This window comes from Rhipicephalus microplus, unplaced genomic scaffold (assembly GCF_043290135.1).
Source record: "Rhipicephalus microplus isolate Deutch F79 unplaced genomic scaffold, USDA_Rmic scaffold_27, whole genome shotgun sequence".
Taxonomy (NCBI): domain Eukaryota; kingdom Metazoa; phylum Arthropoda; class Arachnida; order Ixodida; family Ixodidae; genus Rhipicephalus; species Rhipicephalus microplus.
Genome location: NW_027464600.1, coordinates 2,017,806 through 2,045,592, shown reverse-complemented (window position 1 = coordinate 2,045,592; position 27,787 = coordinate 2,017,806).

Here is a 27,787-nt window from a genome sequence, read left to right as displayed (position 1 = left end):
TAAGCAGGAAAGGGAAGTGAAGGTGAGGAAAAGTGATCTGAGGTTGACAAGGAAAGCGTGAAAGAGACGAGACGACGAAGAGGAACGGCTATATGCCACCAAAAAAAAAAACGGGAATGTGCCAAACAGCTCACAGCATGCTCGTGGCAATGCTTCAAGCACAGAGAGGGCACAAAGCCGCGCCTAGAAGCTACGCGCTGGCGCGCTGCGATGCGCGTGAGTGACCTGGCCCATCGCCAGGCCTTGACTCTTCTGCCGTCCTTATCGTGGGCGCCTTAAAACGTCGAAGCTTCAAGGCCGTTGGCTGTTCGTAAAGGAAAAGCTCGTGCTCAGGGTGAGACCTCGTATGTCAGGTACTGTCGAATCGCTGGCTGCTCTTGGTGATTGTGTGAGTACATAAACTGAAGCCACTCGTACCTGTACTAAACATTGCCCCTTCAAGTTCACCTGGATGTTAAATAATAATAATAATAATAATAATAATAATAATAATAATAATAATAATAATAATAATAATAATAATAATAATAATAATAATAATAATAATAATAATAATAATAATAATATTAATAATAATAATAATAATAATAATAATAATAATAATAATAATAATAATAATAATAATAATAATAATAATAATAATGTGCATTTTTCATCAATACACCTTTTATGAAGGACAGCTCCAGTTAGAAGCTGCTCTCTGAAAGAGGCAGCTTCACAGGGGCCTTCAGCCACCTTTGAACACGAGAGCACTGTATTCTGCGTGGAATCAAGGATACTATACTTAACCATCCTGAGCAAAGTTGGCCATTATGTCTCTCATATTAAAATTTAACTGGCATATTATTCTCACCAATTTATTGATAGATGGAAAGAAAGGGCCAAACAACAACATCTCCTGTTAAGGAAGCCATGTGACGATGTGGAGCAGCGCTGTGACTTTTTTTTCTCTGGTCGCCTATTTTCGTATTAACATTGCATTTTATAACGGTCCGGGCAATACGAAAATAAAATTTGTAAAATTTGGATTCGGACTTAGATTTAGAGACGAGGGGTGGCGACTGTCAGCGGTTTCACTTGGATTGTGTTCGATTGGATTCACTTGGAGTACCGCAAGAAAGAATCTTGTAGTGGCAAAGCACTCCAGCGGTGGGGTACAAAGGCTTCTAAGTAGGACTTTCAATGCACATGTACAGTCGTGCTCAATATGAATTGCAACAGGCTGTCTAGGCTTAAACTGGCGCCAACACTGCAAATCTGTACCTACGTAGGCTAAATTAGGTTAAATAAACTGTTTCAGTGAGCTGTATTTCCTAAACTACTTCAATGTTTGTCAGTTTCATTGTTGAAGCTAAGGTTTATTTTAACCACAACCAGCGTGTTTCAACTCCTACTGATCATGAATGTACGTCTCTCGATGAATCTTCGCGGCGCATTGGACGTGGGCCTTACAGATCTAGAGAATGTACCAAAAATACGGGAGTCACTGACTGTGCGGTTCTTGAGACTTTAACAGTGACATGAGCAAAAGGCACCAGAATGGTCACCTGATTGGGGATGAGGTGCACAAAGTGTCGTAAAGGAAGGCGAGCTCGGTGCGATTGAAGAATCGGCAGACGCGAAAGAAACTTCGAGCAGAGTGGACGTATCTTTACTTTAATACGATCCATCATTGGCGTTCAATAAATCGGTTGTTATTGTTAGCACTGGACTGCTTATTTGTGTGGGCAAGATAGAACCCTGTGTCTTGTCCACATAGTTTCATCCTCTTTTGCGTTTTTAGCACCCAGCACAGCCTAAGTGTGCCTCTACAGGTGCTTTTCCGTCACATCTGGAAGCGGCGTCGATTTCGAAATCAAAGCTTTGCTAAAAATTAAAGTGAATATGATTCGCGAAGTCGCGACTCTCAGCGATTTCTAGTTCCTCAGTGCTTTCTTGACCACTTGCAGACTTTGATGACGGTGGCGACGATGATGGCGGTGACAAACACACGGCTACACGTGTGTGACCCTAAATGACGAAGTGTCTGTTGAATATCGTGCCACCGTTTCTTGCGGGTACGTAATCAGATCAGCGTGGAAACGTTGGGTCGCGGCGCGGCAGCGTTGCAAGCGCTGCGAATGGGCGGAATTCGCACCCGTCTTGAATCAGACTCGGTACAGTCCCACTGATGAATATCGCAGATGTTTATTTGAAGAAACATAACCGAAAAGATAACTTTGCACCGGTAGAGACCAAACCTGCGACCTTCAAGTAACGCGACCTTCAAGAAAGAGCATCGGACGCGTTATTCGAAGGTCGCAAGTTTACTCCCTGGCGGAGGCAAGTTATCTTTTCGTCCAGGTTTATTTCCTCACATCTACATTATCATTACATTTATTAACATCCCCTTTACTTTTTCGGCATCTGATTGTGTGTTGATTTTCATTAATATTGCGAGAAGCAAAAAAAAGAGAGAAACGAATCAATAAAGTAACTCTTCTTTCCTTAAGTCACTTCAGTATATAAGGCAACATTGCAATATGAGAAATGGCTCGTGGCCGTCAACCCACATCGAGAGAGCATCGGTTATCCAACAATGCTGCATACGTATACAGACTTAATCGCACCTCCGGTAGTCTTATTTATGTGCACACACTCCAGTGCAGGGTTATTCGCGAACTATGCCGCCAACAGCATTACACCAAAGTCCGCAAATCGTAGAGGCTTCACATGAAAAAATTGGCCCCGTATCTGCATGTTAATCTGCGAATGTCGATGAAAGACGATAGTCTTGAATGTGGAGAGAGTGAACAAAACATTTATTTGATGTTCTGCGCAAGATAAACGGTGAATGATATTCTGAAGGCGCTGCGTTAGAGTGCCTCGGGCGTGCTGCGGAGGTGAACGGGCGCATCAAAACATGTCACACGTGAGACAAAAGCGCCATCTGGCAGTTTTTTTTTTTTTTTGAAAACGAAGCGTGTGGCTTTGAGACGGGTGTGCACGCCCGTCTCAGAGGTGGCAAGGTGTAGAACGCAAGGCGACGGGCAGGTGCCACCACCGTCTCGTTTTAGCAAAGCGTTGGAAACACTTGTCTTTTCGTGCAAGCGTTGCATGGTCATCGGAGCGTGATAAGCGCTACGGTCCTTAAAATTACTTATGTATGCCTTTTGTAGTAATAGACATTCATATATACGTGCTGTTATGGTGCCCCAGCCATGCGCAATAATTGCTCTTTAATTGACAATTTCACAAGTATGAACGCTGAAGCTTTAGCAACATTCATGGGCGCTGCGGATGGGGTCGGCCGTTTCAAGTACCCGGTGCCGTTAAGAGTGGAAATACAGACAAATGTACAGACAGGGGAACAGACACACACACAGACAGACAGACAGACAGACAGACAGACAGACAGACAGACAGACAGACAGACAGACAGACAAACCAAAATTTTTGCGTCGAAGGTCCCCAAGAAAGACTATCGTCTTTAAAAATTTCAGCACATTCACAGAGTGAATGATGATGAGTGGAACGAAGCGTCCGTCAGCCCATCCGTGCTTCTATCTGTCCGTTCGTTCTTCCGTCCGTCCGCGCGACCATCCGTGAGCCTATCCTTGCGCCCACCCATCTGTCAATGTGTCCGTCCGTGAGTCCTTCCATCCATCTGTCTGTCTGTCCGTCTGTCCGTGCGTCCATCTAGTGAACACTCAAAGTACCGCCATCTCCAATCTCGCATCCCCTGTGGCATATACCCGCTCTAGAGCGGGTGTGTGCCACCGGTGTCTACGTACTACATACATACATACATACATACATACATACATACATACATTCATACATACATACATACATACATATGTGGCATATACCCACTCTAGAGCGGGTATGTGCCACCGGTGTCTACGTACTGCATACATACATACATACATACATACATACATACATACATACATACATACATACATACATACATACATACATACATACATACATACATACATACATACATACATACATACATACATACATACATACATACATACATACATACAAGGAATGCACAGACCCACGCCTTAAGGAGCTTCGCCCCTAAAATAGGAAATGAAGAGCAAAATTCAGATCACTTTAGCGAAACAATCTCTGCAGCCCTGTTTGCTGATTCAGACTACTTCACAGACGAATTACAACAAAGTTGAAATACCTCGGAACCGAGACAACAGTTTGCCTCGCAGAAGACGGGACGAATGAAGCAATCAGAACTTTTAATATTGCGTCGGCCCAGAGCTTTACGAACGGAGTATTTTCGCACCCATCCAGCGGGTATTTTCGCACCCATCTCAAGGGGGCGAAAACGAAAAAAAAAACTCGAATCAGGAACAAAGAGAAAATAAACCTATAATGATCGTCATTTGTAACAGCCAGGGTATTCTCTGCCTGCAATCTACTCGTTCACCACGCTTCATCGCACCATCCCATTGCGCGCCTTCGAAACCAAAGTGAACCCGCCAAGTCGAGAAGAGTGCGAGCCATTTATAATTGTATACACAGCGCGCATTCCGTCGAAAACGGGGCTGCTTTAATCTTCCAAAAACTTCGAGGCATGCCAACCAGACCTGCTTCTGATGTTGTCTCCTGGAGTTCCTAAACGCGTCTTGGTTCGAGGTGACTTCGAATCAAGTCTTGCGTGAAAATTTAATGGCGACTTCCCTATAGCACATGGTTTCATCTTTTCAGTGTTTGCTTATGTTCGCTTCGCGTTTGAAAAGAGCTCACACGTCGACCTGCGTAAACGCATCTCAGAGCTGTGTGGCATTCGCATTCCGCCTAAAAGTGCGTTGCCTTTGTACATAATACAAGCTCAACTCCCTCTGTCTCAAGCGCCTGCATCGTCTTGCGTCGCGCCCATCCCGTCGACCTAATTCATCGCAATGCATTTCCTCGATTTGGAGGAGATGAGATTCGAGGCTTTCCAGTAGCGTATATGGAAGACGCGTTGTATGGCAGATGAGGCCACCTGAATTCCGAGCCGGGTGTAATTATTATCCGTCATACCTTTATTTTGATTATTTTTTGCGTGGGATAGACCAATGTAGACATGTAGAATTAAAAAAAAAGGTTAGAAAAAAAGCCACTGTTTTTTACGTCATTTAGCTGTTGCATCAGTCAACTTTCGCACCTCTTCGGAGTCTTCGCGAACATTTCGTTTCTCTGGTTCTTTGTTTCAGATCACTATAGCAAGTATTCAATATTTTAAGCATGCCGAGGTGTACGGCGAATGAAAGCTAGGGCGGCTTAAAGAAATAATTCAATGAAAATGCTCGTACGGGCCGTTTTAAACTTTTTCTGGAAATAATAAAAAGCGAAAGACGTAGAAATCGAAGCAACCCATATATTATCAGGTTAGGAGGCTGCGATTTCGAGAAGTTGTACGATTTGTAGGCGAGTTCATTTATTTACGCGAAATTGAAGCAAAAAAAAGTCACACGGTCTCTATTGAATTTACCAGAGACGAGACGAACACAAAATCCATCTTCTGCTCAGTCAGACGTATTCGGCACTCAACGAGGTATATGCAGGGTCTCTGGGATCTGCCTTTATTTCGAAAAATACGAAACGTCATGTGATAAGAGAGAGAGAGAGAGAGAGAGAGAGAATATCAGAAAGGTAGGAAGGTTAACTAGACTAAGAAGAGTATGCTACCCTACACGGGGGAGAGGAGAATAAGGGGGAAGAGAGAGAGGAGGAAATATACGTTGCCCATAACACACACACACCGCACACCCAGTTCAGGTTTCTCAGGTGGTCGCACACTGATGTGGCCTTCAAGAATTGTAAAAAGGCTCGTGTGGCTTCCTGGGCTGAAGTACTTGAAGGCCACGCTCCCAATTCCGGTGATCTTCTTCAAAGTCTTGCACAGGACACGTTCGAGAGTTTCTACGCAATGGCAGTTATCACAGTTGGGAGAGTCAGCCATACCAATGCAATAGGCGAGTTCATATCAGAGATACCAGGTGCTAGCGAAGTAACAATGCAAAATAGTCATCACAAAGAAAAAAAAAAAACGCCCAAAAATGACACGACTTTTGCGATGAAGCCCGAATGAAGCGGTGCTTCAACAAACTTTACGACTCTGTAAACTATTTTTCAATTGTAATAAAAAAATGTCAGCCAGACACGAAGGAGAGCCGAAAACTGTCACTTACTTTTTACAGCAAAATATTGGTAATTCTGAACGAAAGCGTATATTTACTTTTCAACAATGCCTCAAGGTTAATATCCATTTGCTTAAACGCACGTTTACCAGTCCATGATTACCTTTACTTCTTGACTCTCTCAACGTATGTTCAACGTCACCACTAAACTAATTTGTCATTAACAAGCCTACTATTGCTCACTAAAACCGCTATTAATTTTTAAAATATTCATATTTGCTGAAAAAATACAAATAACCCCAGAAACGCGACAGGACTCAAAAATGTACTAGTGAATCAGCGGAAAAATAAATCCAAATCCACTTGCTATAAGCCGAAATGACAACCCTGCTCCATATTATTCTCCTAATGATGACACAAATAATGCGACTTATGACGTGATAGCGTTACGCCATGGCGTGATCATTTTTCATACATCAGTCGAGTTGATGCTTATATAGCCGACTGTACCTTTTCGCGTTTGATGTGGCAACTGAGGTTTTTGGTTTGAAAAAATTCAGGCAGATCTGACTCATTGTAAGAATTGATTTCAAGCCAATTCCTGCTCATGCCACACTTTGAGCCAGATTTCTCGAGGTGGATACATGTTTTCGCATAGTTGAGACTTTCGTTTGGCTTTTATGACTTTCTCCTTTCCTCGTGTGATAAATTATAACCAATCTTTCAGAGGCTTTCTATCAAAAGCGCGCGATACTTAGCTAATCCGTGATAATTAGCTTACGGAACAAATTTCTTGAATGTACTTCTACAACGTCTACCACTGATTTAGGAGATACATAATAGCGGCAAAAAAAAGCACTACTACCTCCAAACAGATGTTGGGTCCTCATTTTAACGTAAAAAAGAAAACAATGCGAAAATGAAATAAGCCATCAATCTGTGAAGAGAAATGCAAAAAAATTTGGCAAATCCCACGTAGCTTGGGAATCGATGTTATGCGAAGCATCCGCATGGAAGGCGACTGTCTCATAATTTCCACATTGAACGACACGTTATGAAGCGGGGCTAAAGATATGTAAAAATGCACGCACAGACAAACGTTAAACAGCCGCATATGTTTTATTTGCCCAGTTGTCTGCAGTTGCCTGATGGTGTCAATAGCAACATGAATAATGGAAACACCAGAAGTGGCAAGCTGATATGAAGCGCTGTTGCTCGCGAGGATGGTAGCCCTGGACAGTGCTACATGAATCAAGTTCAGGGGATGACACCTAACTATAGAATTGATGTTAACACTACGTGGCGGCTGTATCATAGAAGTACTCTTGTGTTTGTTCTCTAAACTTTTTGCGCTGAACATTTATAGTGGAAAACTTACTAGTACAATCCCATAGTTTGCTTCATGAGTACATATGTAATGTTTATATATTTAATAGGCAGTACTGCAACCACAACGAACGGTTCAGGAACATAAGAGATGTACATGATAAGCAGTTCCGAGACCTGGCGTGGATTTGTATTGGAATACTTGATTGTCACGCAGGATGCTGAGGTCCAATTGTTGCTGGGACTCTGACATTTATTATCTGCATTCGTCAGGTCAACACTGCTGAAGTCAGCTTTTGTTTAACGACCACGCTTAAAAATTACTCATGTGTGTTCTCGCCGTTCCTGGGCAGAATAATCTGTTAATCACCTTTTGCAGATTCACGCATACCGGTGGCACATACTGGATTAATATGACTTGTTGGTTGTGGCTCAGTGGCACATAATCGCGTGCGGGTATGTGCCACTGTCTGGCGGAAAGTGTTTGGTGACGTACGCGGTAGGATTGCGACATTATTGATCTCACGACAATCGAGTCGTATTATCCAAACCATCTCAGACTCCCATTCTAATTTAGGTATTCCAGGTTAAGGTGATCATGAGAGCACCAACTCGTAGGCTTACAGACAGACACAGACAGACAAACAGACAGACAGACGGACGGACGGACGGACGAACAGACGGACAGACAGACAGACAGATAGATAGATAGATAGATAGATAGATAGATAGACGGATAGATAGATAGATTAGATAGATAGATAGATAGATAGATAGATAGATAGATAGATAGATAGATAGATAGATAGATAGATAGATAGATAGATAGATAGATAGATAGATAGATAGATAGATAGATAGATAGATAGATAGATAGATAGATAGATAGATAGATAGATAGATAGATAGATAAACTCTTGCTCAAGGCAGGATGCTGAAACAAAAAATCACAGCATATTCATGGAGTGAATGCTGATGAGTGAGGCAAAGCGTCCGTCAGTCCGTCCATGCTTCCGCCTGTCCGTTCGTTTTTGCTTCCGTCCGTCCGCGCGATCATCTGTGCTTCCATCCATGCGTCCGTCCGTCTGTCCTTGCATTCATCCGTCCGTACGTCCACGCGTTCGTCCATCTGTCTGTCGTACTCTAGTCTTTCTGTCCATCTATCCATGCATTCGTTCGTGCGTCCATCTAGTGAACACTCCAAGTACCGCCATCTCCCATCTCGTATCCCAGTATCTACGTACGACAACAATGGAGGATGAACAGACCCATGCCTTAAGGAGCTTCGCCCCTAAAATAGCGTTTTGTTGTTTTATTTCTGTGAGCGCTTTTCGCTCTACGGAAAGACGTTGAGATAGGTGGTCCATCTTTATTCCATTTGTGCTTGTTTTTGTTTTTGTGCGTGTGATAGTAATCAATTTCTTTTATGTGTTTTCTTTCGTGAGTAGTTTTGTCCACGTTGTAAAGCCAAGTACATGAAATTCAGTTTGCTGATATCAGTCTCGCCAAAAAGTTGTTACAAACGAAAAAAGAAAAAAGACGAGACATCGAATGTGCGACTGCTCTTCAACGTCAATGGGGTACATTTGAGAATCTTGACGAAAGTTGTTTTAGTCACTTTCTTTATATTTCTTAAGAGTTTCGACTGCGAAATATAAGAGTTTGACTGCATAGTTTGGAATTTCAGCATAACTAATTTCGCACACATTCATGTTGTTCTAGTTTATCAAACCAAGGCGAGGGAACTCGAAATTTGAAAGACTGGTTTTGAGGCGTCCAAAGGAAAGGGGATGATGTTTGCTATCCGGTTTTTTGTTCCGCCATTTAAGATTTCTCGAATCCGTAATGACGCCTATGCGTAGACGGTCTAACTTCCAGCACACTTCTGCATGACAACGTGCCTGCATATCTACAGCGGCATACCCCACGAAGTTCCTCAAAGCTCTCGCATACTTCGCCCGCGAGATTCTACCATCGTGGTCCTCCCTCACTTTTCCCCATCTTCATAATGTAAGAGAGTAGCAAAGCGTTGATTTTTTAAGTTGCCCCGTATACGACACCATGTAAGGAGTCGCGTTAACTTACTTTCGGTCCTGAATACTTCTAAGAAAGCATAAGGTATATCTAAAAACAGTACACACTTTTTTAAAGAGTGTCATGTCTGTGCTTCGGTGCGCCGGAGCTCTTCTGGACGTCCCTAGACATCCAAGTTCCTCTATGGATCTCAGACACAGCGCGTGTAGCGTGTTTCTGGCGCACGCGGCGAGCACGTGGACCTCCTGTATGGCGACCCTGGTGCACTGATTCTTGCGGATGACGTCAAGTGCATTTATCCTATAGGGGAATAAAGTAAGGAAGACGACAAATGCGTTTCTGTATGCATAGTCTTGCTTGAGTCTTCCTTATGTACAGCAAGGCTAGGGTCTTGCTAACTTTGTCTCAAAGGTACGATATCCCGCTTGTGTAAGTTTTTGTCACGTCAGCGGCTCACAAGGCCTCCATTTACGGCGAATATAATCGACGCATCGTTTTAGAAGTTTCGGTATATTTTGATGTTTGCTTACGTATTCTTGGAGGACGGCGCGTAAACCGTGCTAGTCCAAGAGCTTTCAAAGAAAAAGCGCGAGGACAGAGCAGCATGAACGAAAAAGATCGGCCTCTTTACAAGTCCATGAAACGTGGGGTAAAAAGTATCAAGCTGTTCAGAGCTAAGTATTTGAACAGATGCTTTCCCCCCAAGGTAATAAAATTTGTTGCAAAACGCCTCTTGAGTCGAACGATGTGAAGGATTGCTGGTGCTAGCACTATACTGGTGTTTTTTTTTATTTCGCAAAAAAAACGGAAGATTCTATATACTTTATTATGAGCTCGAACCATTGCATTCATTTATTGTCCGTCGAAGGTTCTTGTCACTCAACGAGAAAACGCGTTCGCAACTCCTGTAGAAGTTTACCACTCTTGTGATGCGTGTATCTACCTATGGACACCTTAACAGAAAAAGAAAGAGGCACAACACCCTAGATTCAAGGTAATAAATCGTGCGCGCTGGTCTTTCGCGTTGAAAAAGAAAAGCAGGTATAAGCTCCTGTGTCACATGCCGCTTGGCATGCGGGAATAGCAAGTTCGAATAGCATTCGGTGTCTCGCATCTAGCGTCTCCAAACGCACGCCCACAGCTGAAATGACCTCGAACAAAAACACCAGCACCTTTTTTTTTTCTCTTTGCCTCTTTTTCTTTATTGCTTTCACTTTTCTTTTCCTTCTAGGCAACCAGCGTCACCACTCTCGTACAACAGTGAAGCACCTTCCATTTTTTTCTTTATTTACGATCCCCCTGTTCTGCTTAGCACGTTTCGGCCTCCACGGCCACGCTCTTTCTTTTGCCAAGGCTGCCGCTGCTTCCGTTACTACTGCTGTTGCTGATTCAGTGCTATGCTCTCTGGAGTACCCCACCGTTGTTCTGGAGGGCGAAGAGTGTACGGTGTGTGCCAACCTAAAACGATTCCCATCTTCGTTTGTTTATTTCCTGTTCTTCATGCTCGCAACTATCCTTTTGTTCTCACCTCTCAGTGTTCTAGCGCCGTGATTTCCATCGCTTCACCTGCTTTCAAGAGTTCTTTTTCTACGATGTAGCCCGAGGGAGGCCGAACGTGCTGGAACACTGAGGCTGCACCTCTGGTACGAACAGCGAGTTTTTTTGTTTTTTTGTTTTCTTTTTACCGGCCTATGAACGAGAGCAGCCGGACGTGACGAAGCTATCGTGGTCACGCCACCATGCCTGTCTGCTTCGGCCAGAGATTTTCTCACGCCTTGTGGAATCAGCTGTATCGTTCTCGACCAGAAGGTCGTTGCGATAGGTGTGGATTGGTGCATGTTGTGCAAGGCGAGGAGGGGGGGGGGTGGTTTCGTTAAGATTTGTTTATCTTTCTCCGCTGGATAGCAACAACATGTACAGATGGCCCAGATTTTAGCTCTTTGTGCGGCGGCCACTGTTTTTTTGTCTGTGAGTGCAATATCATAGAACTAAGTTACAAACAATTGCTTCTTGAACATTCGCTTTCTGGGCATACACTTATCCTACCCCCCCCCCCTTTTTTTTTGGAGCCTTATTGAGTCGTACGGAAAATATGCGCAGGAAAAACTGCCCCTCGTGCACGATAGCTAAAGATTTTGCCGATTGCATACATGTTTGCCGCCAATAAAGAGGATCTTTGGTGAAGCGAGCACTGTGCCTCTTGGTTTGCCTAGCCACATCATGTGTTTACAGTCATTTCACACTTTTATAGGGCGTACAGCAACACCTACGTCAACACTTGAAGGCTCAGCATGTCGATTTATTGCTCATATTTTTTTAGTTTTAAATGTGAAGCATCTCTTGGCAATTTTCGGTGACTTTGAGCGTATCTATCTATCTATCTATCTATCTATCTATCTATCTATCTATCTATCTATCTATCTATCTATCTATCTATCTATCTATCTATCTATCTATCTATCTATCTATCTATCTAGCCGTTTAAGTTTGGGTGCTCTCGTGGTCACCCCCTTAACTTAGCGTGAACCAAAATTAGCGTAGGAGGGTTGGATGGTATGACGAATATCATGCGCTGGTCAAGACACGAATAATGTCACAATCTCGTCGTGTACGTCGTCAAACACTTCCCGCCAGACAGCGGCACATGCCCATGGGCGGGTATGTCCCGCTGGTATGCGGGTATGTGCCACAGGTGATTGACACTCAGCATCTACCCAGGAATAACGAGACCACTCGTGGACAATTCTAACGTGCGAGAATTAAGAAATACCCGACATCGGTAGCGTAGATTCGGCGAATGCAAGGAATAAATGTCAGGGTCCCAGCTGGAATCGCACCAAAGCATTCTGCGTTGCAATGAAACATTTTCCCACAGACCTAAGCCATGTCTAGGAACTACTTTTCCAATATATGTTAATATCGTGAAACGTAAATAGTGGTTGCAGTGCTGCCTACCCAATTTTATAAACATTACATATGTACTCCTTTAATACAGCCGTCACATCGGGTCAACGTGAGTTGTGGTTAGTTCATATGCGATGCAGTTGATTTATGTAGCAATGTCCAGACCAGCATCTTCGCGAGCATCAGCGCTTCATATCAGCTTCTGCATGGTGTTGCTAATAGGCATGTTTCAGTTGACATCGCTGCGTAAGTGCAAACAATTAGTTATGTAAACATCTGTAACTCTTCACAACATATGTTCGTGCGTGCAACATTTGTACATATATTTAACGTCATTTCATGACGTGTTGCTCAATAAAAATTATGGCAACATAGTCACCTTCCAACCGCATGGTTCGCATAACGTCTATTGCCAGGTCAGTGGGGTCTGCCGAATTTTTATTTCGTGCGATGTTCAAAGTGTATAAGGGAAACAGATGAATCGTCTCTCAGTTTGCTTGCCGGCTCAAAAAATACGGTGGACCGATTGGGTTCTCGCGTGATGACGAGCGTGTAAATTGCAAGTACTTGCATCTTATGCTTTCCCGAATAGCACCTCAATGGTCATCTCAAGAGCGCCTAGAACTTGTTCCTAAGCACGGTCGACTTGTCGCTCTCAACAGGCTGACGCATTCGGGATTATCAGCGCAAGAGAATACGAATTGTTCGCGTGAGTGTGTTGGAAAAGTTATCTGGCGTGGAATGATTTTGTTTCATTTTAGGGTTGGATAGTTGATTCGGAGTTGAGACCCGGCGTGGTAATCTAGTGGCTAAAGTACTCGGCTGCTGACCCGCAGGTCGCGGGATCGAATCCCGGCTGCGGCAGCTGCATTTTCTTTGGAGGCGGAAATGTTGTAGGCCCGTGTGCTCAGATTTGGGTGCACGTTAAAGAACCCCAGGTGGTCGAAATTTCCGGAGCCCTCCACTACGGCGTCGCTCATAATCATATCGTGGTTTTGTGACGTTAAACCTCACAAATCAATCAATGATTCGGAGTTGAGAAAGGCAGACTGCTCATGAAATTTGTAGAACGGGCGGCTACCAGGCCTGTCGGTACGTAAGACGCGTTAGTGAACGCTGCCTTTGTTGCTGATGTCGTCTACATGAAAGATGACCTTCTTGTGAAGTGTAGTTTAGAGAATATCGTTGACAACCACAACATTTTTTTCTTTTTACTTAGACGTCGTGGAGGGTTTTCTTTTGTACCTTGGCATCTTGGAATTGACTTGGCATCTTGCAATTGTATTAAGGCTCACATATTCAGTAGCCCCCCCCCCTATAGCCCTCGCTTTCTTTCTTTCCTTCTTTCCTTCCTTCTGTCTTTTCTTTCCTTCTTTATTTATCTCTTTCTTGCTATTTTTATACCTTTTACTTTCTTACAACAGTAAAATGTATATTAATTTGAAACATTCAAGATTGCAGTTGGAAAACACATCTTCTGAGCAGTTCTTGAGCATTTCACAACCAATGCTTCATTTCTAGCTCACGCAAACTCTGCGAGTTGTCTATAGCTGGGAATATATTACTGAATAGTAATCATCAAGATACTTTTCTCGGAGCAAGACGCTGCGACACTAGTATCGGAACACGCTTTGCGCCTCCATTAATCCCTCTGGATAGACGCTAGTCACCATTATGAGCCTCTGTTCAAAATTAATTCGTCTTATTTATTTATTTATTTATTTAGTCTATTCTTGCTAAAAATAAACCTATTGCTTTCTTTTGAACCGCTTCTATTGCATTAATCTCTTGGTGGGTGTACAGTATACTTATCACTTCGATATGCCACGAGACCTCAACAGGTAAGACGAAACATGCTTTCACCGCATCCGATTAAACGTCTCATTTACCAATCACCTAAGGAACAAACTCCAACTGTTGAACTCACCATTGTGCGTCCAATGTAACGTCCTAGAAGACATCAATCACGTCCGCTGTGAGTGCACGATATATGCACCGGAGAGACAGCCCTTAAAGACGGCCTTAAAGTACAACGGCACTCTAACTTGGAGTTGAAACATATTTTGGACCAATGGCAAAGCAGCTCCAGTGCGTTACACGCCGCCAAAGCGCTGCTTACATTCTTGCCTGCCACAAGCCTCAACAAAATATTGCAAATAGTGTAGTGCACATTCGTGAGTGTATGTGTTATGTGGTTATCATTGTATATATCATAGTATCACCCAGTACCTGGAGTAACAAGTCAGGCGAAAAGCCAGAAAAACAACTCCAGCTGAAAATGAAAATGATTTTCGATGAAAATGATTTTCTCCCTTTTTGAATAGCCAATAGTGGAGTGCAACAAATTGAGTAAACCCAAATTTATTCCAAACTGCACTACAACGGTGCAGCAATGAAAGCTTTTTTAAGCACTCGTTACTGCACAAACATTTTTACACGTGATGTGAATCAGTGATCATTTTTTACAAGACAAGAGATCAACTAAAAAAAAACTACTTACATACTTTATCTGTACATGCACGCCTGAGTTTTCAGTGCTCTCCGTGCACTCCATTGTAGTGCACAAAAATAAAATAACACAAGATTGTACACTTCCATTGGCGTCCGAGTAAACTTGAGCTGACATTATTATTCGCTTGCTTGTAGTAAGTAAACAATTAGACGCTGTCTTTAACTGGCCGAAATGAAATGGAGCAATGTTTATTGAGTGAAATGACATCAGGATCACGCATCAAAATCATCTGCATCATTGTCAACATAAAGAAACATAGATGTTGGAATTCGATTACCGTGAAAATAATATGCGTTGTTTTGTTTCACTCTGTTCTTATAAATATGCTTGCTCACTGCAATCATCTAGATGTTCCACGGCAGCGCCTCAACAGTAAAGCAAACAAAGCAGCTATGTTTCCCTTTGACGGCTAATAGGAACACGGACATAAAGTGAGAAGTTCAGGCTGCGCTTAGTGGCTCCTCTTTCTGTGTTGCTTTCAGTTTCAAGGAAGATTTCATATTGTAGTGTAAGAACTCCTGTCTGCCTTCGAAATAAAATTGTTTTTCTTTAGTTTCTATAGCACGGAATTATGACCTTTGTCAACGGGGCAAAGTTCAATGTCTGTCTGAATATCTGTCTGTCATCGGGGAAACTTCGGGCAGGTTAATAAATTGACATGTGCGAGGCAGCCCGTAGCTCTCGTTCGATCCAGGTCATACTGCTCTCTATTATGCGAGCCATTAGCTGCTTTGTCGAGCCGACGGTTCTCCCAAGGCTTCTATTCTATGTAGCCGGAATGGCTTCCTCGGAATCACGTTGTCATGGCGATCGTATGCTTCGTATGTTGCCCTCGTCGCACAGAGGTGTTCCCGGCAGTTAGATTCTTGGGTTTTACCAGTTGCCACGTGCTGTTCTCTTAAGACAAAAGGAGCAGCAAACATTGCACGTAATGTCACAACTTTTCCTGTAGAACAATTTGACCTGAAATAAAAGCACTCGTAAATAAGCTGATGCTGGAGCAACCACTTTTCAGAGAATACGCCACCTAGCCTTAATCTCACAGACAAAGGAGTTGTCATCGCTTTTTCCCACTCGCTTACAGACGGGAATATACAATTAAGCATTATATCAACAGTCGAGACCATGTGCTTTAAGCGGATAAAGTCTATGCCACAGCCGTTATGAAAGGGTGCGAAATTTCGGTTTTCGGATTTTTCGGAGCGTGTGTTAGTGGAAGACATTACTTGCAGACTTTTTTATCAGTAGTTTAGTTCAAAGTACAGGCTATACGACTGCGATATCGTCAAGTGGTACGAAATATCCTTGCATCCCATTCATTCGAATTGACCATGGTGGCTTTCATGTGTAGTTTGCAGTGCGACCAGCTATGAAATCACTACCAATTCACAAGTTTCTTTCCGAGCTCTGCCAGTGAACGTTGCGTTTATTTCTTGAACAGTGCTGAAAGGAAACACTGATCTGCACATCCGCTACGATTCATCTCATTGGTAGAGGACGATACATTATCCATCAGGGACGGCTTATTCTTTATGCTTATTTGACATGTCTGCATGCTTCAGAAGTGCATTTCTTGTTAGATGTGTCGCTATTTTGTGCCTTTTTGCTTTAACAGAGCTGTCATCGTTCGTTATTGCAGCGCCAAGGGTTTTGCTTGACCGAATTGTAGCATGTATTATGCTTTAGCATTGGCAATGTGGGTGCTTAACATCACCTGCAACAACTGATGGTCATACATACATACATACATACATACGCACACACATGCATGCATACATACGCACATACATACATACATACATACATACATACATACATACATACACACACACACACACATACATACATACATACATACATACATACATACATACATACATACATACATACATACATACATACATACATACATACATACATACATACATACATACATACATACATACATACATACATACATACATACATACATACATACATACATACATACATACATACATACATACATACATACATACATACATACATACGAAAGGAGCAGGTCAACAGAGAAAGATATAACTGGTGAAATGAAAAGAAAGAATGGCGAAACAAAAAGCACAAAGAACAGCGGAGCAGTTTTGCAACAGTTCGCAGCTTCAGTGACACGTGTGCAGCCCACAAAGTCGACATATTTATAATAAAAGCGAATCTTATAATGGCAAGCGCCTACCAACTAGCCCACTCACACACTTTACTACCTATTAATCTGTGGACACTGGGTTCAGCTACTTTTATCTCCGCACTCCTGGGATAAACAAAAGGGAGACCTGTTGCCAGGCGACGGAGTACTTGTGATGCAAGTCAAGGGCGCGGCATTCGAGACACGTGTCTCTATACGACCGGCTTCGATCGCTTGTCGCGGCCTTGCTACAGGAACAAGTGGAAGACTTCAGTGGCAGTTGTGATACTCGATTCCAGCAGACGAAATACGACACGTGCTTCGAGTAGAGCATCCCCTCACTTCCTGCCCAGAACATTTCCTTTTCTGTTGTTCTCGATTTACTAGCTTTTCTTTTTTTCTTTATCTGTCTTTCTACTTTCGGCTCTTCTAGTGCTCCTCTCCCAAGAGCAATGTTGGAGAAGTCGTGGCATTGTCGACATTCAATTTTAATTTAGTTCTTAGGATTAGCTGACTCTCGCTTTCTTCTAGCCCGGCTCTGCATCAGATGTGACAAAGAAGAAAAAGAAGAAACAGAAAAAGAATAACAAGCAATCGCTAACTTGGCGCTGACCTTCACAGCTGACAATATACTTTGCTGCTTCATCTGTGTGCTTGAGCCATACGAACACATTTGAAGTCTATTTGAAGTGATCTTCACTAAACAAAACGAATGCGCCTCTAAATTTCTGCTCGTATATGTATTAATAATGCATCAATCAGCGAATCGAAAATATAAATTTTATTTGTGTTTGCTATTACTGTAATTTATATTCAAGATATGAACAATGCTGTCTGGTAGTATTGGCAAAAATAATAATTTCACTCTTTCCGTCTTTAAGTACATTCTTCAATATATTATTAGGTTGATGTCAGGAACTGAAAGGCCTAAAATTCATATAATCAATTCTTGGCCAGTCCCTCTGAGTGGGTATGAGCCATGGTTGAGGCATCATCATTTTTATCGTATTGTAAAGTTTCCGAATGTACATACGCGCCCGGAAATAGATCCGTATCGCAAGACGAGACCAAGTCCAATTCTTTCTGTTCTTATTTTGTTTTTCTCGTGGACGCACGTCCCAGGCGCAGTCGCCTCTCAACGCTGCACGCCTGTCCCACCACGTTTTTCTTTCGTTATTTGCTTCACATAATTGCCTTGTGAGTTGCGTGTGCGTTTCCACGCAGCGCTGCTAGAAGCATGGTCGTCTTCAACCCGTATATGGCGCAGCGTCACATTTTCCATGCCCAACGACCTCCGTAGCACATGTTGGAGCGTTCCGAGCGTGTGTTGCCTCTCTCAGGTTATTGTTGTCTTGGTTTGCTTGTTTTTTTACGTACGAAGCGTCACCGTCCTCTCAATTGATTCTCTTTACCCACCAAACTTCGCACTCTGGTCACGGTCAATGTCCTCCCACGCATCTGACCAGACACTCAGAAATCCGCCGACTTCCAGAAGATGTTGAGTTTGTTCTACTCCTTCGTTCTATTTGTTGCATTCATAATATGAGAAAAAAAACATCCATTGGGGTATAAAAGCTATGTTTATAAGTTGATCTGGTGAGGGGTGGCGTGATGTTTCTTTTGTCATTGACATCGCTATTGTGAATAGAATTTTGCGCAATAAACATGAACAAGAAGGGAAGAAGGCGCTGACAGTCAGCGCCTGTCTGTGCCTTCTCCCTTCCTTGGTCATGTTCTCACAAAAATGCCACTCGCAATGCAATACCACCGGCTCGCCCTACGCTTGATTTTTCTATGACATTGCTATGTTTCTTTCTCTCCTGGAGAAACATCTTCGCGATGTCGGCTTGATATTCGAAACATGTCTGGTATAGCTCCTTCTTACATTCCTTTCTTTTTTTTTGCCAGTGACGTTGCCAAACACGTTATTTAGTACTCTGCTTTACTTTGATCCCCTTTTTTATAGACTACCGTTATTCGCTTTTTGTTCTAGCGAAGATGGTATGGGAGAAATCATTTCATTGTGACTCGCCGTCCCGAAACCACCGTATGTGATGTGAAACGTAAAAAAAAGTATAGTCGAATTTGATTGTTGTCTGTTTTTTTTTGTTTTTTTAGTCCTCCGACCACAGTGAAATGACGGGCAACCTTTCCTTCTTATCGGCACTTTTTTTTTCGGCTTAATCTAACAAACGCTTTTTTCCCGTGTACAAGGTTTTTTCGGTGGCACTTGCCTTTATGTGGCAGATTGTTGAAACAAAAGAGAATTGAAACACTGAAAGTTTGTTTCAATGCGTGCAACAGCTAGACTGGGGCAAACACACAATATCGTGACCCAATATACTGCACCGAACATTATTCTTAGGTAAGATAAATGTCGTAAATCTGGCCTACTAAAGGCTGCTTCATCTAAAGAATGTCTTGACATGAACCTAAAGTTGAGGACTGTTGTTCAGGTGGTGCTGTGGCACTGTAACATTGCAGTTTTTTTTTCGCACAACGCGCAGGTTCGATTTGGGAGGTCCTAGGAGCAACCTCAGGACACTTCCCGAAGGACGAGTGCGTTTAACGCAAACATTTAATGGCAACAGCTTCAGACCACTTAGCCCAAAATATAATGAGTCCCACCTATCACATACAGTCACCAAGAAATACAGAAGCTGCACCCTAGTCCCTAAACAGAAGGTCCTAAGCACGCAGTTCCTATACACAGAGTGCGTCGCGGAACGTTAAAGGAGTGGCATCTCACCCACGTCATTGCGTAAGAGCATGGGCGCGAAGCACGGGGTCGATGCAGTTGTCGTCGTCGTGTGCATCGGCATTGGGCAGTAGCACTAACCGTAGGAGAAGCAGCCTTCCTAGGCTGCTTCTGCCGGTGGACGCTGCACCGGTGGACGCTGCAAAATCTGACGCTGCATTTTACGCACTGGCCTCGAGGTAAAGCCTCGGCCGGACAGCCTCACCCGAGCTCGAGCCCAAAGATCGGCAGGTCAGACCTGCCCTCGGGCACGGAAACGTCAGCGCAGCCTGGTAGTCCTGGAGTCCCTCAGGTCACCGGACAATGGAGGTAGCAGCCTTGGGCTCGGGTCCAAAACCCGACCGCTGCTGTTGTTGTTGTTCACTTATTTATCATGGCGCATACCCACTATGGCGGATTGGCCAAGAATCGAGTGGTTTTAAAAATAACTGATCGGATTTGGAATATGGGACGTGTAATAGAGAGATTACCGATAGCCTAGGAAAGTGTGGTGCTTAATGTAGTGCATAAAAGTTTTACATAAACGAATTTGTTCTTAGAATAGAGCAATAATCCCTGTTGCGTAGCTCGTCTGATGTAGATGATGATGATGCTGACGATGATAATCCTTGTTATTCTGGCGCACACTGTTATGCCAGCGAGTCCTCGTCAAACGTCCGTGCCTCTGAAAAAGGCAATCTGGGTCAAGGCCAGCCCGTAGTCCGCCTGGCGCGATCATCTCAACGGCGTGAACACGCGCGGCGCCTCTCTCGCCCACGTGCATTGAGTCAGCGGCGCACGTGACAGCGAGCCGGCGTTCTCGTGTCTGGTGGTCTGACGCATGGCGCGGCGACCCCCATTGGCGGAATCTGCCCTGACGACCAGCGGCGCTTCTGATTGGACATTTTGGTTGGACCCGGTGTAAATAAAAGAAGCCCTGCGGCGCGTCGCGATCGGCAGTCCTAGAGAGAGGAGTCCCCATGTCGGAGAGCCGACATGTGTGTGAGTCAGCGGTCTTAGGCGAAAGACTGACCTATGTGTTAGAGAGAAGAGCTCGGCTCTTCGAGTCTCTGTCGGCCCCAGTGCCGAAATTGTAACGCCTCTGTAAATATGCTGTACATAAACCTTGTTTAACTCACCGTCGTCTCGTCCGCTCGTCTTATCAGCTCTGCGCAGAAGCAGTCGCGAGCTGATAAACATACGCTACCAAACGGCTGGTGACCTTCCCGGCGAAGTTGAAAGCAGTGGCGCCTCCGGGGCCGTGTTGGCGTCACCGTCTTTCGCAACAGCGGTGGCTTCGGCGGGATCGGTCCGTCGTTCGCAACAGTGGAGGTCAGCGGCGGGATTTCGGAGGTGGCTACGCAACAGTGGTTGGCAGCTGCGGGATCGGCCGGCGTCAGCGACATCGATGCGGTGAGTGCCTGATGTTTTCCCCTCAGTTCACCAGACTGCTCTAGCTCAGGTTGTAGTAGTTTAGAGAAGGGCTGTGTGAAGCATTAGTGAGCTTTGATCGTTTCAAGCAAAGTCGAAGTGCTTTGAAACCAAAGTTAATGCGGAGGGGGTAAACACGGGAGAGTGAAAAATTGCTTGCGCGTCTTGCTAGTTGACTTATAGTGGGTACGGCAAGTAAATTGTTAACAGGGGCAAACAGCAAGAGGCTAGTGTGAACGATGGAGAACCTTAAAGTGAAGGAACTCATCGAAATTTGTGAGGAACTCGGCATTAGTTTGGGCCGTGCGAAACGAAAGCAAGCGATCCTTGAGATCATGAAGGATGAGGGAGTGTCGGCTGAGGAAGTCGATGAGGCCTGGGCGGATATCAAAGCACGCCGCGAGGAGGCCGAAATGCGAGAAGTTCGTGAACGTGAGGTAGCCGAGAGACAGGAGCGTCTCGAGTTGAAACGACTAGAATTGGCAATCCTACAGTGTTCGCAGGCGCCTAGCGTAGCTTCTCCAACAGTTCAGGTCAGCGGTTTTAGAATTCGGGACCAACTGCCACCGTTCGTAGTAGGCGAGGACATGGCGAAGTATCTCGTCAAGTTTGAACACGTCTGTGAGCGAAACGCTTTGGAGCGGCCTCTTTGGGCGCGGAACCTGCTAGCTCTTCTTCCCGGCGAAGTGTCCGACGCGATAACTTGCTTGTCGAGGGAAGCGTTTGAGAGCTATGACGAGGTTAAGGAAGTGCTCTTGAGACGTTATAAGTTGTCACCCGAGGCTTTCAGGCAAAGGTTCCGGTATGCTGAAAAGGGGAATGAGTCACACGTTGACTTCGCGTTTCGTCTTAAGGCCGATTTAATTGAATGGCTCAAGGGCGAAGGTGTTTATGACAACCGCGATAAAGTGGTGGAATGCGTTGCATTGGAGCAATTCTACCGCTGCATCGAGGATAATGTCAGACTTTGGCTGCAGGACAGACTCGGGGAAGTACAGTTAAATAAGGCAGCTGAGTTAGCTGAGGAGTATTATACTCGCCGAAAGTTGCATAGCAGGGCAGTGCGCGTTGAAAAGGATGAAAGAAAAGAGGGCTTTTCAAAGAAACCTGATCAACGGAAACCCGCTCCGCACCGTAATTTCAAGAAGGACCCGTCTCTTACGAAGGACAGTGTAGGGGAAGGGCAAACAGAAGCGGAGAAATCGAGTGAGGTTTCTACCACACAGGCATTTGAATCGGAAAACAAACGGAAGCCGCTAATCTGCTACAACTGCAAAAAGGAAGGGCACATCGCGAGAAACTGTCAGGAAAAGTTTGCTTTCGCAACGATCCGAGAATCAGAAAAAAACATTCGGTTGTTGGAGCCGTATCTCCAAGAAATTAGGGTGAATGAGAAAACGTGCCGAGCACTTAGAGACTCAGCGGCAACCATGGACGTTGTCCATCCTTCATTGGTGTCTCCGGATGACTTCACAGGAGAATGCGCGTGGATCAGGCAAGTCGCCGAGGAGCAGAGTGTTCGCTTACCAATCGCCACGGTTGTCATTGAAGGCCCGTTCGGTAAGCTTCGCACCCAAGCGGCTGTGTCTGCCGCGCTGAACGATCGTTTTCCTTATCTTTTCTCCAACAACTCGGAGCAGCTCCTCAAAGAGCAGGGCAAATCGTTCTTCCCCAACTTTGCGTGCATGGCCCTCACGCGATCGCAAGCGCGAAAGCTTTCGCGGAGGCTGGACCTGGTTCCATGCGGTGAACTCTCAAGTGACCTTGTCGGCGGGTCGACGGAACCCCAGAAAGGAAAGTTTCCGCATGAGTCATGTGAGCAGTCACGCGAGCGGCCCGTCGCCGACACGACCGGCGCGGTTTCCGGAGAAAGGGGAGACGACATGGCGCCATTGAGTCAGAGCGAGAGGGCTGCAACGCTCTCGCCTGTAGCGGAAAGTTGGAGCGAGCTGCCGAGAGTTGATCGAGAGACGCTCATTCGAGAGCAGCGTGAGGATCTCTCGATTGAAGCGCTAGTGGAAAGCCAAATTGAAGCGCTAGTGGAAAGCCAGAAAAACGCGGCACAAGTGCTGTCGAAGGAGCGCTACGAGAAATCGGGGAAGAAGCGCACTTTTGAAGTTGATAATCAGGTAATGCTGCTGCAGCCGTCCAAAAGGAGCAAGCTTGATGTTGATTGGGAAGGGCCCGCCAAAGTATTATCGAAGCCTTGCGATTCAAATTATGAAGTGAAATTAGAAAGGCGGCCGAACAAAGTTTATCACAGTAACTTGAAAGCAATCGTAAATTTACTTTTAAGTGCTTCAGAGGAAGAGGAAGCAGAAAATTTGAGTTCTAGTGAGGTGATCGAAGGGGGATCGAAAGTAATCCGGGAGCAGATAAACCTAGAGCCTAGCTTAAGTGACGGAGGACCTGAGAAAGCGGACCTGAGAAAGATTGGTTCCGAGTTTGAAGACGTGTTTTCGGACTGCCCCGGAAACATGAGGGTGATCGAACACGATATCGAGCTAAGCGGTGAGGAGTCAATCCGTAGCAAGCCGTATCGTTGTTCCCCTGTGCAACGTCGAAAGTGTGAGCCGCTCTTGGTGCCGCATAGGTATCGTCGCCTAAAAGTGGCCGGTTACTGAAGTGGAGCATGTTGCTCCACAGCGCAACTTTGACGTTCGCTAAAGAAAAAAAAAGAAAAGGTAAACACTAATGCAGGTGCATTGAGCAGTGCGTTCCAGCTAGTAACTTCTCAACCTTTCGGTTTCTCGCTGGCGATTCGGGGCAAAATTTTGACCTCATCACGACCTGGGCTGAGCGCTCTCGTTTAGAGTGATCTCAAGGGGCCAACTTTGGGGTATTCTAATTCGTTACGTTGTTGTACGTGGAAAAAAAATTTGAGTTGTCATTTTAAGAGTCTTGTGTCCCACATGTGCCTCTTGATGTAGAGGGAACAAAATTCCGATAGACACGTAGATAGGTATATGTTGTACTATACTTTGTCTGGTGTTCTGTCGGGTGACCGAAGGCACTTGCGTGTGTCGTGTGTTGTCTGTTGTCGATCCGTTCTTGGCAAGTTGCAGAACCATCGACAAGTGCTGAAACCGAAGATGGTCAGAAGAGACGAGTGAAGCTGGTCAGCAAGTTGTGGCGACAAGCCAGTGGAGCTGGGATCCGTCGTCAAAAGTGGAATGTGTTCCCGGACCAGTCTGGAGCTGTTTTCTCCCCATGGCCCTGGAGGCGAACCTGGAGGGACCTGGCGAACGAGCGCACCTGACATCCGAGCCCCGTGGAAGCAGCTCGTCTTTCCGGTGCATTGTCTGGCGGCGGGGGTGCTGTTATGCCAGCGAGTCCTCGTCAAACGTCCGTGCCTCTGAAAAAGGCAATCTGGGTCAAGGCCAGCCCGTAGTCCGCCTGGCGCGATCATCTCAACGGCGTGAACACGCGCGGCGCCTCTCTCGCCCACGTGCATTGAGTCAGCGGCGCACGTGACAGCGAGCCGGCGTTCTCGTGTCTGGTGGTCTGACGCATGGCGCGGCGACCCCCATTGGCGGAATCTGCCCTGACGACCAGCGGCGCTTCTGATTGGACATTTTGGTTGGACCCGGTGTAAATAAAAGAAGCCCTGCGGCGCGTCGCGATCGGCAGTCCTAGAGAGAAGAGTCCCCATGTCGGAGAGCCGACATGTGTGTGAGTCAGCGGTCTTAGGCGAAAGACTGACCTATGTGTTAGAGAGAAGAGCTCGGCTCTTCGAGTCTCTGTCGGCCCCAGTGCCGAAATTGTAACGCCTCTGTAAATATGCTGTACATAAACCTTGTTTAACTCACCGTCGTCTCGTCCACTCGTCTTATCAGCTCTGCGCAGAAGCAGTCGCGAGCTGATAAACATACGCTACCAAACGGCTGGTGACCTTCCCGGCGGAGTTGAAAGCAGTGGCGCCTCCGGGGCCGTGTTGGCGTCACCGTCTTTCGCAACAGCGGTGGCTTCGGCGGGATCGGTCCGTCGTTCGCAACAGTGGAGGTCAGCGGCGGGATTTCGGAGGTGGCTATGCAACAACACCCACAAGGGGGATCGGCCGAGAACCGGGTGGCAGGATCTCTAAGTAAAAGTCCTATGGTTTTACAAACACAAAGTAAATTTGAACCGATATATATATATATATATATATATAAGGGAAAGAACAGGCAAAAATTGAAAAAGGAGTCAATCTGAGCAAGGGGCTGCGTCGGGCACCGTTGCGTCTCCTGTTTTTCACTATCTCGTGCGTGCTTCGAACAACACTGCATCTGGGTCGAATCGGCACTTCAATCATTTCTTGTCATTCATTAACATCCGGGCCAGCTTCTTCTTCCTTTCTGACTTCCAACTTCGTTCATGGCGCAAACTTCAAATTCCGCTCGCCCCATTTAAAGTTCACCGCACTTCACCCGCTTTAAATTCCACGCGCTCCATCACAGGCACTAACGATCCAGCGACTCCTTGTTGAGGGATCAACGAAGCTTACTGCGTTTAACACGGGATTATGAAGAGAGAGGAAAGAATGCATTTGCAGAGAAATTGCACCATCCTTTAGAACTGTTTGATACAGGCTCACCACCTTCGTTAGTTCTGCGTCATTTATCAGACCTAAATAAAGTCAGTTTTTAAGCAATTTCCAAGAGTCCAAACTCTTCTGTGAACACGAAAGCTGATCTCTTGCTCCCATTTTTCTCTACCCATCGCTATAGTTTCTAAATCACATAATATACCAATAGTGCGTTGGCGAGAGCGAGAGCTTGAGGCCACTACCTTATTCAGTTAGCCAAGTCTTGCGCTTCGCTTAAAATTACCTGCGAGGACGTTCATGCGTTGGCCCTGAAACGGGGTGATGACAAACGCGGCTGAAAGTTTGTTCGCCATCGCACCACCTTGCGAGTGATAATGTTCAAGGAGACATCGAGAGGGCTTGAATCCATCTTTTTCGCAATGCCATGGTGCATGCGCCCTTCCCCTGGCGGTGATGTCGTAAAGCGCCTCTAGATCTCGGGGCTTTCTTTCTGGTGATGCCAGTTGTCCCAGCCCCTACGAAAACCGTCCTACCAAAACAGGAGAATCACAAGGCAGATTGCTCTCAGTATACACACCAATTATGTAAATTACCTGGCTACGCTGGACACCTGCTGATATATTAGCCTTTTTTTTCGTTGCCTATGCATCCTTTCCGATTTTTCATAGCACCGTTGTGAAAAATGTGGCCCTGGCATGACAAGTCAGAAGACGAGATTCTGTAAGCTTACTTGCGTCTTCAATACGGACTGGAAGAGTCAGCTCGCTGTTTTGGGACTGCTTTACCATGATCATGATCATCTCAACATTCCCACGCTCTGACTCGCCTTTACTTGAAACTGACTTCCATGCTTATGCCCATTGGGCCCATCGACTCAGCTTTACGGCGCGGAGAGAAACGTATATCCCTTGGATTCGTCAGTGCTCGTTGTTGATTATCAGAATGCTCGTAAAATGACGCTGAATTGACCGGGCTCAATGGAAGGATATTGCCGCTGAATATGCACAAACAATTCGTTCGAAATGTATGCAAAATATGAACCATGGACATTACCTTTCCCTACACTGAAACGCATTTCACTAAACTCAAACACTTCCTTGAGCTCTTACGCATTGTATCGAACACTCGTGAAAGTGCGAGAAATGCAACCACGTTAACCTTGCCCCCCGAACGAACGGTGATCACTGTTTGTCTTCAAGAAAAAAAAACGAAACATTTTGAAATTGCGAAGGCTGGCGGACCATTCGCAAAGCTCAGCATCACGCGAGTTCTCGCGTCAATCCGGTGCCTTAGCTACTTTCCTTACTTGCACATCCTAGCGTTTACAGTCTCAGCCAATAGCCGTCACAATCTCGGTATTCCATGTGAAACAGCGGATTGTTTACCTAAAGAACCAGTCTATTCTGTCTGACCACTTTATCTATTATGATAGAAACTGAAGCAATAAACATTTATATATAACACTCTCTCTCCATCTTTCTCTGTGTGTCAACAGGACTACGAGATATCATTCTTCTCTCCCTAATGCACCTATATATCTCCATATTTGTGGGCTAATGCTCCTTGTAGCTGGACGCCTGTCGGCGGATTGGTCGTCTGTAATAAAAAAAGCAGTTATCGGGCGCACAGATATCAAACGTGGACGGTGCTTTCGCCGGGTGATTGTATTTCTACGGGCGTCGTCGTCCTTGGAGCATAATACGCTGAAGGAAGACGAGATCGCAGCAAATGCGGTTTCTCGGAAGCGTGAAGGATGGGCTGATATTATTGCGTGCTCTTTCAATTTTATTAGCGATATCACCATGCAGATACCAATACGCATAACGAATCCTACTAGACGACACCATCGTCCGAGGACGGCGATTTCCCGTGCTCAATATTTCGTCCGTGTCAACAAAGTGGCACTCACACCCTCTTCCCTATCGTTTCATCCGGCGTCCACTTCTATTCGCATGAAAGGCGTGCTGTCCAGAACGCATTTTTCTCTCAGAGAGAGATAAAAACGATGGAAGTAACAAAG